General features: G+C 40.4%; 1 pseudogene across 1 annotated transcript in view; it reads left to right on the top strand.

Moving 5' to 3' along the window:
• Window positions 1–6979, top strand: part of LOC146469771 (uncharacterized) — a 16306-nt pseudogene extending 9327 nt beyond the window's left edge. The window contains exons 6-10 of the transcript XR_014867152.1: window positions 450–638; window positions 1047–1109; window positions 1938–2027; window positions 2334–5356; window positions 5561–6979. The product of XR_014867152.1 is annotated as an uncharacterized LOC146469771 (transcript). The remainder of the gene's footprint in view (window positions 1–449; window positions 639–1046; window positions 1110–1937; window positions 2028–2333; window positions 5357–5560) is intronic.
• Window positions 6980–11254: the final 4275 nt, after the last annotated feature.

The raw sequence follows: 11254 nt of genomic DNA, 5'->3' as shown, positions 1-11254 counted from the left end.
GAAAAGTAGAACGCGCTCCTGCTAGCAGTGACAATCTTTCTTTCATTGGTGTCCACTTCCTTGTCATTGTACGCTTTCTTGGGCAGTTCAGTTCACGCTAGTGCCAGCTATCATGATCATCATACATTTTGTTGATCGTGATAAATCAGTGATTTATGTTGACACTTATTGCTAAGGAGGAATCGGCGCTAGCTCTTTGCACAAAATAAAAAGAATTGACAGTAAGAGAGAATTGAAGTTTCTAAAATCATGTTTTTTTTGTCCGGTCGTGAATACCATTACAAAAATTCCAATATTAGAGAAATAGCCTATTTTTTTAGCACGGCTAAAGATTTATTCACACTACCAAATTGGCATTTTATAATTTACTAGGCTTCATTTTAGTCAAGAATCATTTTAGGTTGCAGGTTTTCATACCTTCTATAATTCTCTTTTTGTTTCTGTTTTAGGTGTTTTCGAAGCAGCTTACGATGACAAGATGGAATGGGTGATAGTGAAGGGTATTGCCGGTTACGGAGATCTCAGTCAGTCGTCAACTGATGAATGGATGTCGTTTGCCAGCACTATGGCGGCTTCTCTTGTAGCAAACGTTTTGTGCGACCCTGTCATTTTCCAAGATTGGCCGCACTGCAACGCAGGTAAATGTTATGTCCCAAGAAAAACCGGTTAAAAATCTATATTACTCTGTCCTCGAAACGATCTCGGAGAGTCTGTTGGGATGATACTCAGTCACATGCAACAAATACAAAAATTAATAAATAAGATGCCGTTTCTGCTGTACGGTGAATTTGCGCTTTACTTGTACAAGAATCAATTGGCCTTGATAGATTGTACTAACAAATTGTGAAAACGATTCTTAAACAAGAACATTACACTTCTGGCTGGACAATTAATTAAAACTAAAATTTTTGACCTTAACGTGCTGTCGAGCCCAATCTTTGAATGCGGCAAGATTAAGAAAAACAAGACGGCTCACGTATACGTGCATAACTGACACATTACAATGCTGCATTGCATTAATCATTATTTATTTTTGTTCTCCAAAGAAATGCCTGATCAGGGGACGCCAATTGAAGGTAGTGCGAAGGAAAAGCTTGGAGACATGGAAGGTAAGATAACAAGTTGCTCTAATTTGGAACTTAATGAAAGACGTTCAGTTACTTAGTAAGGCATATTTTCAATATTTAATCCTTAGAGCAGTGTTAGAGGCTAAGTAAGGGGCTAATTAAAGTAAGTTCAGCAAGTTTACAAATCAATGCGCACTGATTTAAAGCAACATTACATGGCTTTACACAAGTTTTGATTTCTATATTACTGCGGCAAAACAAGAACCTTCAAATAGTTTTTCTCCCCGTTTGATCAGCAAACGGGAACAAGGCTCATAAAAACATGAGCTGGCTAATTTTACTTGGTAAGAGAATTTGGATGTATCTTTGTCGTTTCTTTTGACGTCTGGAAGATGTCCCCGAAATCGGTCCATCTACTCTCCCTTTCTGTTCATCAATGTGTAACTTTCGCATAAAGTGCATTATATCCAATAGATAACCGTGAGCGGAAGTAAATGTGAAACGATCAGTGATTCTGTATTTTACTAGATCGCTTGGGTCCCTAAATGTTATCGATGTTATGAATGAAAGAGCAAGGTTTGCTTCTTGTGTGCTTGTAAAACGCAATCTATTCAAAACGTTATACATTGGTGAGACAGGAAGAAGAGTGGACGACCGAAAAAACATTACACGAACATTTTGGAGACATCATGAAAGAAACGACAAAGATGCAACCAAACCAGTCGCTCGATTGTCAAAGCTAAGTCGAGGTTCGTTTGTTTTCGAAAAATGTGCGTCAGGTATTAAAAATGAATACATGTGAATAATGTTGGGTGCTCAACAATATTATCTACCGTTTGCTAATAGACATGTCAATTTTTATATTTTCAGACAAGCTTGATCACGTAAAAAGTGAAATCGGACGTATAAGCGAGAAGCTGGACAATTTAACAACACCCGAAGAGGAATCGAAGGGTCAAGGTCAGTGTTAAAACCTACAGCAAAAATTATGTGTTTATTACAATTTTCGAAATAAGAAAAACTCTTGATATTTATCTTGGTAATAAACAACTTTTATTCTACATTTCGTGGTGTTATAATTCGGTGTTTCTTTTTTTGTTTCGTTTTGTGATGCAAATAAGTTGAACTTTTGCAAACGAAATAAAAACATAAGCAGCAATTGTTATTGTAAAAATGTTTCTACTTTACACACATCTGGCTGACTTGCGCGCAATTATCGAAGTCGCTGGTTTAGATCCCTGCTAATAACAGCTGTTGCTTCTCCAGGTGCTTTTAATCCACTTGAATTTATTGACGGATTTCGCCAACTCTACAAAATCCGTGAAGGCTGGCTTGCACCCTTTCCGTGGTGTGAAGAGTTTCGATTCCATCTTGATAACATATTCACCAGGCTCAAAATGGTCAGCAGAAAGAAAGAGAGAGGAGCAAAAACTGACGAAATCGTTAACATGACTGGCATCTTCAAACCACACGAAGAGCACCCGCAGCCGAGAACAGTGTTAATTGAGGGAAAGCCTGGAATGGGGAAAACAACATACTGCAAGAAGCTTGCATACGATTGGGCCACTAAAAAACGAGAAGAAGAAGAATGTTTCCCGAAATTCGAAGTAGTGCTGATGCTGAAATGTCGTGATATCAAGTCTGACCTTTGGGAGGCCATTGATGATCAACTTTTACCTTTAGATGTGAAAGAAGAAGAGAGGGAGAAATTCTTCGAGTTTGTTCGCCACAATCAATCAAAGGTTCTACTGATTCTTGATGGATTGGATGAGTTGCCCACCGCTAAATTACCGATGTTTAAAGAATTCATTCAAGGCAGAATCCTTCCAAAATGTCACATAGTAGCTACAGCTCGGCACGAGGCTGGGATTAAGGTACGGGAATGCTGCGACACCCTCTTGGAGGTCGAAGGATTTACAGAACAAGATGCCAGAGCCTTTATATTCAAGTATTTTAAATCCAATAAGGATTTGGCTGGGAGGCTCTGGAGCATGATAATGGACGACAAACAGTTAAGGGACCTGACCGCAATTCCCTTGAACACAGCACTTCTGTGCCTACTTTGTGACGACTTCAAAGGCATTTTCCCGGAAAGTAGGACTGAACTGTTCTTAGAAATAGTACAGTGTGTCCTAAGGAGATACAGGACAAAGAAAGGATTGCCGGAATCCAACAAAGACCTTACTGAAGTATACAGAGCTGAATTAAAACAACTTGGCTCGATAGCGTTGACAGGTTTGCATAACGATGACATGTACTTTCAGGACAGCCAGTTTCAAATTCAAAGCGGCGAGCTACCTGGATTCGGATTTCTGTCTTTTCAACCCGGAAGCAGCAAGCGAAGACCAAGTCCGTCCTACGGCTTTCTTCACAAGAATTTCCAGGAGCTGTTTGCAGCCTTTTATCTCTATTGTCAGCTTCTCGATGGCGAAATTAGTCTTGACAGCTTGATTGCCGACAGCAGATATTTTAACGATCTAAAACAGGTGCTTCCTTTCACATGTGGTTTGTTAGCTGTGCAGAGCGAAGAAATGGCGGCTGCTCTTATGAAGAGTATAACAAGTCAAGTCAATAATGGAACGAGCCGTGATTTCGTTGTTGCTTTGGAATGCATTAATGAATCTAAGAGAAAAGAAAGTGGTTTGTACAAAGCACTGGCAGGTCTTGTTGGCTCGCTTCTTGACCTTCAAGAAGTTGATTTTTCAGGCGCTTTCTTAGACCATGGTCATGCTGCTGTACTAGCAGATGTTATCCAAACAAATTCTACGCTGAGAGAAATCAATTTGTCTTGCAATTATATTGGTGATGATGGGATTGCCGCACTGGCCGAAGCAATCAAAACAAATTCAACGCTGACAGAGTTGGATTTGTCTTTCAGTAGTATTGGTGATGATGGTGTCGCCGCATTGGCTGAAGCAATCAAAACAAACTCAACGCTTACAGAGCTTATTTTGGTTGGTAATACTATTGGTCTTAAAGGTGTTACCGCACTGGATGAAGCAGTCAAGACAAACTCAACGCTTACTGAGCTGAATTTGTTTGGCGATAGTCTTGGTCTTGATTATGTTGCCGCATTGGCTGACGCAATCAAAACAAATTCAACGCTGACAGAACTAAATTTGTCTGAAAATAGTATTGGTACTGATGGTGTTGCCGCACTGGCTGAAGCAATCAAAACAAATTCAACGCTTACAAAGCTAAATTTGTTTGGTAATTCTAGTCTGATTCGTAATGATGGTTTGGTCGCACTGGCTGAAGCAATCAAAACAAATTCTACCCTGAGAGAGCTCGATTTGTCCGAGAATGGTATTGGTTATGATGGTTTGGTCGCACTGGCTGAAGCAATCAAAACAAATTCAACGCTTACAAAGCTAAATTTGTCTGGTAATTCTAGTCTGATTCGTAATGATGGTTTGGTCGCACTGGCTAAAGCAATCAAAACAAATTCTACCCTGAGAGAGCTCGATTTGTCCGAGAATGGTATTGGTTATGATGGTGTTGCAGCACTGGCTGAAGCAATCAAAACAAATTCAACGTTGACAGAGCTGAATTTGTTCGGCAACTATGGTATTCGTAATGATGGTTTGGTCGCACTGGCTGAAGCAATCAAGACAAATTCTACCCTGAGAGAGCTCAATTTGTCTGACAGTGGTATTGGTTATGATGGTGTTGCAGCACTGGCTGAAGTAATCAAAACAAATTCAACGCTTACAAAGCTAAATTTGTCTGGCAATTATAGTCCGATTCGTAATGATGGTTTGGTCGCGCTGGTTAAAGCAATCAAAACAAATTCAACGCTTATAAAGCTAAATTTGTCTGGCAATTATGGTCGGATTGGTAATGATGGTTTGGTCGCACTGGCTAAAGCAATCAAAACAAATTCTACCCTGAGAGAGCTCGATTTGTCCAATAATGGTATTGGTCATGATGGTGTTGCAGCACTGGCTGAAGCAATAAAAGAAAATTCAACGCTGACAAAGCTAAATTTGCCTGACAATTACGGTATTAGTGATGATGGTTTGGTCGCACTGGCTAAAGCAATCAAAACAAATACTACCCTGAGAGAGCTCAATTTGTCTGACAGTGGTACTGGTTATGATGGTGTTGCAGCACTGGCTGAAGAAATAAAAACAAATTCAACGCTGACAGTGCTAAATTTGTCTGGTCATTATGGTCTGATTCGTAATGATGGTTTGGTCGCACTGGCTAAAGCAATCAAAGCAAATTCTGCCCTAATAGAGCTCCATGTGTCCGACAATGGTATTGGTCATGATGGTATTGCAGCAATGGTTGAATTAATCAAAACAAAACACACGCTAAAAAGCTAAATTTGTCCTACAATAATATTCACAATGTTGGTGTTGCCGCACTGGCTGAAGCAATCAAAACAAATTCTACCCTGAGAGAGCTCAATTTGTCTGACAGTGGTACTGGTAATGATGGTGTTGCAGCACTGGCTGAAGCAAGCAAAACAAATTCAACGCTGACAAAAGCTTGATTTGTCTGACAGTTATGGTCTGATTCGTAATGATGGTTTGGTCGCACTGGCCAAAGCAATCAAAACAAATTCTACCCTGAGAGAGCTCAATTTGCCTGACAGTGGTACTGGTTATGATGGTGTTGCAGCACTAGCTCAAGCAATCAAAACAAATTCAACGCTTACAAAGCTAGATTTGTCTGACAATTATGGTCTGATTCGTAATGATGGTTTGGTCGCACTGGCTAAAGCAATCAAAACAAATTCTACCCTGAGAGAGCTCGATTTGTCCGACAATGGTATTTTTCATGATGGTTTTGCAGCACCGGCTTAAGGAATCAAAACAAATTCAACGTTGACAGAGCTGAATTTGTTCGGCAATTATGGTGTTTGTGATGATAGTTTGGTCGCACTGGCTTAAGCAATCAAGACAAATTCTACCCTGAGAGAGCTCAATTTGTCTGACAGTGGTACTGGTTATGATAGTGTTGCAGCACTGGCTGAAGCCAGCAAAACAAATTCAACGCTGACAGAGCTAAATTTGTCTGGCAATTATGGTCTGATTCGTAATGATGGTTTGGTCGCACTGGCTGAAGCAATCAAAGCAAATTCTACCCAAAGAGGGCTCGATTTGTCCGACGATGGTATTGGTCATGATGGTGTCGCAGCACTGGCTGAAGCAATCAAAACAAATTACACGCTGGGAGAGCTAAATTTGCCCTGCAATAATATTCACAATGTTGGTGTTGCCGCACTGGCTGAAGCAATCAAAACAAATTCTACCCTGAGAGAGCTCAATTTGTCTGACAGTGGTACTAGTAATGATGGTGTTGCAGCACTGGCTGAAGCAATCAAAACAAATTCAACGTTGACAGAGCTGAATTTGTTCGGCAATTATGGTATTCGTAATGATGGTTTGGTCGCACTGGCTGAAGCAATCAAGACAAATTCTACCCTGAGAGAGCTCAATTTGTCTGACAGTGGTACTGGTTATGATAGTGTTGCAGCACTGGCTGAAGCAAGCAAAACAAATTCAACGCTCACAAAGCTAAATTTTCTGGCAATTATGGTCTGATTCGTAATGATGGTTTGGTCGCACTGGCTAAAGCAATCAAAACAAATTCTACCCTCAGAGACGTCAATTTGTCCGAGAATTGTATTGGTCATGATGGTGTTGCAGCACTGGCTGAAGCAATAAAACAAAATTCAACGCTGACAAAGCTAAATTTTTCTGACAATTATGGTCTGATTCGTAATGATGGTTTGGTCGGACTGGCTAAAGCAATCAAAGCAAATTCTACCCTAAGAGGGCTCGATTTGTCCGACAATGGTATTGGTCATGACGGTGTCGCAGCACTGGCTGAAGCAAGCAAAACAAATTCAACGCTTACAAAAGCTTGATTTGTCTGACAGTTATGGTCTGATTCAGAATGATGGTTTGGTCGCACTGGCTAAAGCAATCAAGACAAATTCTTCACTAAGAGAGCTCGATTTGTCCGACAATGATATTGGTTTTGATGGTGTTGCAGAACTGGCTAAAGCAATCAAAACAAATTACACACTCTGGGAGAGCTAAATTTTTCTGGCAATTATGGTATTCGTAATGATGGTTTGGTCGCACTGGCTAAAGCAATCAAAACAAATTCTACCCTGAGAGAACTCAATTTGTCCGAAAATGGTATTTGTCATGATGGTGTTGCTGCACTGGCTGAATTAAATTTGTGAATTGAATTTGAATTGAAGTTGTCTGACAGTAGTATTGGTGATAATGGTGTACCCGCACTGGCTAGAGCAATCAAAACAAATTCTACCCTGAGAGAGCTCAATTTGTCCGAAAATGGTATTTGTCAATTTTCTGACAATTATATTCGTAATGTTGGTGTTGTCGTACTGGGTGAAGGAATCAAAACAAATTCTACGCTGAGAGAGCTCAATTTTGCAAGTAGTATTGGTGTTAATGGTGTTTCCGCACCGGCTGAAGCAATCAAAACAAATTCAACGCTTACAGAGTTGAATTTGTCTCACAATAACGGCATTGGTGATGATGTTGTTGTCTCACTGGCTGAAGCAATCAAGGGACAGTCAACGCTTTGTTAAACAAGGGACACTATCAATAGGAGCGAGCAAACGGGAATTATAATATTCACGAGTTACGGCGGTTTTCTTGTTCGGTTTATAGCAAGAAATGTTTGGCCGATTTTTTGTTCGCTAACACTTTATAGGGTACAAGAGTGACAGGCTTCCACGACTCCCTAGCGCGTTTTTTAGCTTTTTTTTATAATTTGGCTCTCACGGGCGGACCGCCCTCTTTTATAAGGTGTGATGGGCGGGTCTTTCTAGATTTCTTTGAGCAATGATTGTTGGTCTATTAAGTGCCAGTCGTTAACGAGGATTTGTTTTTAGTGTGGCACTGCTGGGTGGTATTGTGTGACGAAAGGCAAGATTCGTTTATTTTTCTTTGGTTTTTGAAGGAGTGCCAGTTTCCTTTTTCAAATTGCATTTCTGTGAGGGTCCTTTAAACAAGGTTTTTGGTATAACCTCTTTCCCCGAAGGCGTGATTTAAGATTCCGAATTTGCTCTTCAAATATAGTTTTAGAACAGTTTTTTTTTCTGAAAAGTCTCAATGCCTAGCCTTTGATGAAGCCTTTTTTGATCCCTGATAGGTGGCACGAAGAGCGTGCCTATATTGAAATGTTTCAGTGGGTTTGAAGTGCGTACGCACATCAAGAACTGAATTGCTTCTGAATCTTTTACCTTTATAAATGTTTGTATCCAGAAATGTTGTTTCTTTTTCTGAAATTTCAGCCGTAAATTTAATTGTTGGGTGGTGTTTATTTGCTTGCTCAATGAACTGCAGTATCTTCTCTCTGTGTTTGAAGTCCAGAGGGCAAATATGTCGACTATATATCGTTCCAAATGAGCGGTTTATATGCACTTTGGTTTAAAATCTCCGTTCTAACTTTAGCCATGAAGATATTGGCAAAGGCGACTGTACCATGGGTTTGTAGGTAGTGTTTTCCATTGAACTGGAATTAATTTTCTTGGAGAATTAAAGTAAGCGCTCTTTCAAGTAGCCTTGCAGGGACAGGAGGATCGTTGTCGTAGAATTTTTCGTATGCTCTGCATACGATGAGTATTTCCTCTTCTTGTGTTATGTTTGTGTAAAGGCTCTGATTCGCGCTTTCGTTGCGAAGCGTTACTTGATATGAAGGTTGCTCGTAATGGCAGATACCATTCGGGCTGACTGTGACGGATCAACTTTTTCCAAAGGAAGTTTACTTACGAAACCTTGTTCCAACAACTTCTGGACCTCGTCATCTACGACGTTGAAACATTCTTTTCTCTGAAACGATCTTTAGCAGACTCCATTCTTTTGAGTGCAATTTCATAATTACTGCGCTTAGGGGGTCCATTGTCATTCCAAGGCATTCTAACTTGGATTCTTACGTTTACCAGTGCAGTTGAATCAGTCAGCGACTTAACGAACTTGTTTTCACGTAGTACATTCTCTCTACACGTATACAGTTCTGTTGGTTTAACTCCCAGGGTGTCCTGATGAAGTAGTTTCTTAATGTCGTCTTCAATGCTCACTGTTCCGACTTCCACGGACTGTATTTTGGAACTGTTCAACTGTCCTAAAACGTACCAACCAAAGCAGTTACGTTTGGCAATCGGCTCTCGTGCCTACCCAGTCAAGGTACGCATGTCGACGAACGCATCGGCGAAATCTGTACCAATTAGACGATCTATTGTTCAACCACATAGATGCAGCTTGTCCGCCACTGATTTGAGATCAGGGAAGTGTTCAATAACTTCCTCGGGATCGTCTTCGCGGCACTACAAGGTCTCTTAATAGTGAATACTTCAAAAGTTTTGCTGATATCCTCTTCTAAAGTAGAGGCAACTGTAATCTCGATAATTTCTGATGCTTTAGACTTTAGACTTAGATTCACAGAAAGATGGATTCCCAGTCGTTGAGCTGCATTCTTAGATAGTAGACTTGTATTTGAACCAGAATCTAACATCGCAAGCATTTCGATAAGGGTTCCACCTGAGCCCATAACCTTAACCTTTTGAACAGGACACAAACCAGTGATGAACTTGAAATCTTTTTTGTGGTCAGCGGTACAGTTCGTGTTGCCTTCTGCAGGAACATCTTGCATACGGAAAGGTGCTACGTTTAGATTTAAAATCGAAGTAATTGTTTCGTTGTGAAGAGAACTGACGATGGTGGTTTCGTCTGCATTTATCACATGTCGCACCGTCTGGCTTCTTACAGTCGTTCGTTTGATGTTGTCTGAGACATTTTAGGCATCTCCTGCTTTGTTTGACTACGTCCCATCTTTGACCTACATTTGAACTTTGATACATTTTCCCCGTGAGGGTTCTGGCATCAATTTTTGGTGGCATTGCGAAGTGAATTTGAGTGATTAAGTTGTTGAGCTTTTACCGAAGGTGTAAATTGAAATATTTTGTATAACGGTCAGTCGCTCGCTTTATGGCAGTCGGTTGTTCTGGAAAACGATACGTGTCTTTCGAGGGATTTATAATAACTCCCGGGAATAACTGAATCCAAGATATCGAAAGATAGGTCGGTCGCTTGCTTTGCTGTCGGTTGGTCTTTTTTGTTAGAGTTGTCACCCCCCGTAAACGCTATCCACATATCAATGACGCCCAGTAGCCCTCACATCAAGTAACGTTTCGTAATGAAAACGTGAAGCAATCAAAACAAATTCAACGTTGACAGAGCTGAATTTGTTCGGCAAATGTCAGCAAGGCATGCGAGGCATGAACAAAACATGCGAGGCATGCGAGACATAAACAACCCCAATATAATCCGCTAACCGTTAAGCTAACCGGGGAGCTATTTAAGCTAACCTGAGAGCTATTTAGGCTAACTGGAGTGCTCTTTAGGCTAACCGGAGTGTTTTTAGCCTAACCTAAGTGCCTCACACGTCTGCCTCGCATGCCTCGCTTGCTCGCAGATTGTGCATCCCCGCTGTGAGGCGCCGAGTCTGAAGTTCACCACATGACGTGTCACATACAGGATGGCAGATGCAAGACACAAATGACTAAAAATAAGACTTATTCCTCTAGAATTTATGAACTTTAACAGAAACGGCATTCGCTTACCTAAAGAGGCATTTTCTACTTCCAAGGCGAAGACTCTTAAACTTTATGCGATGAACAGACGCGAAGAAACTTTAATCTGTTTATATGTCTATTTTTATAGTGTCGTTTGTGCATCTTTTAACTTTCCAAGTTTTTCAACCATTCATATTTCATCTTTCCATTACCAGCACTTTAAAAATTCGAAAGGTCTTTATCGTTTTTTTATTTACTTAGCTGTTTTTAGTTCCTCAAGGTTAGTTTTGTTTAACCAAAAATTGGTTACTAAATCACTCTATGACCCCGCGGGCCAAGATAGATAAAGATGTCTCACGTTTACTATAGAAAAACAATCAATGTAGAAACGGTTTCTGTCTTCAAATGAAAGGTGAATAACAAATGCTTTCCCCTGAATTTCATTTAAAAATATAAACAGCGAAACATTGAAAAACGTACAAGGATAACGTACGCGTGATGCGTAACGTTACTCTAGATCATACCGGAAATTACGATCCGTCATTGACCCGGCGTCACATACATATCAGGACCGTACAAATGGTTTCTGTCTCCAAATGAAAGGTGAAAACGTAAGGATTAAAGC

This window comes from Pavona decussata, unplaced genomic scaffold (assembly GCF_977016875.1).
Source record: "Pavona decussata unplaced genomic scaffold, jaPavDecu1.1 SCAFFOLD_119, whole genome shotgun sequence".
In the NCBI taxonomy this organism is placed as follows: domain Eukaryota; kingdom Metazoa; phylum Cnidaria; class Anthozoa; order Scleractinia; family Agariciidae; genus Pavona; species Pavona decussata.
Note: the sequence above shows the minus strand (reverse complement) of the source record. Positions and strands in the feature narration are given on the sequence as shown.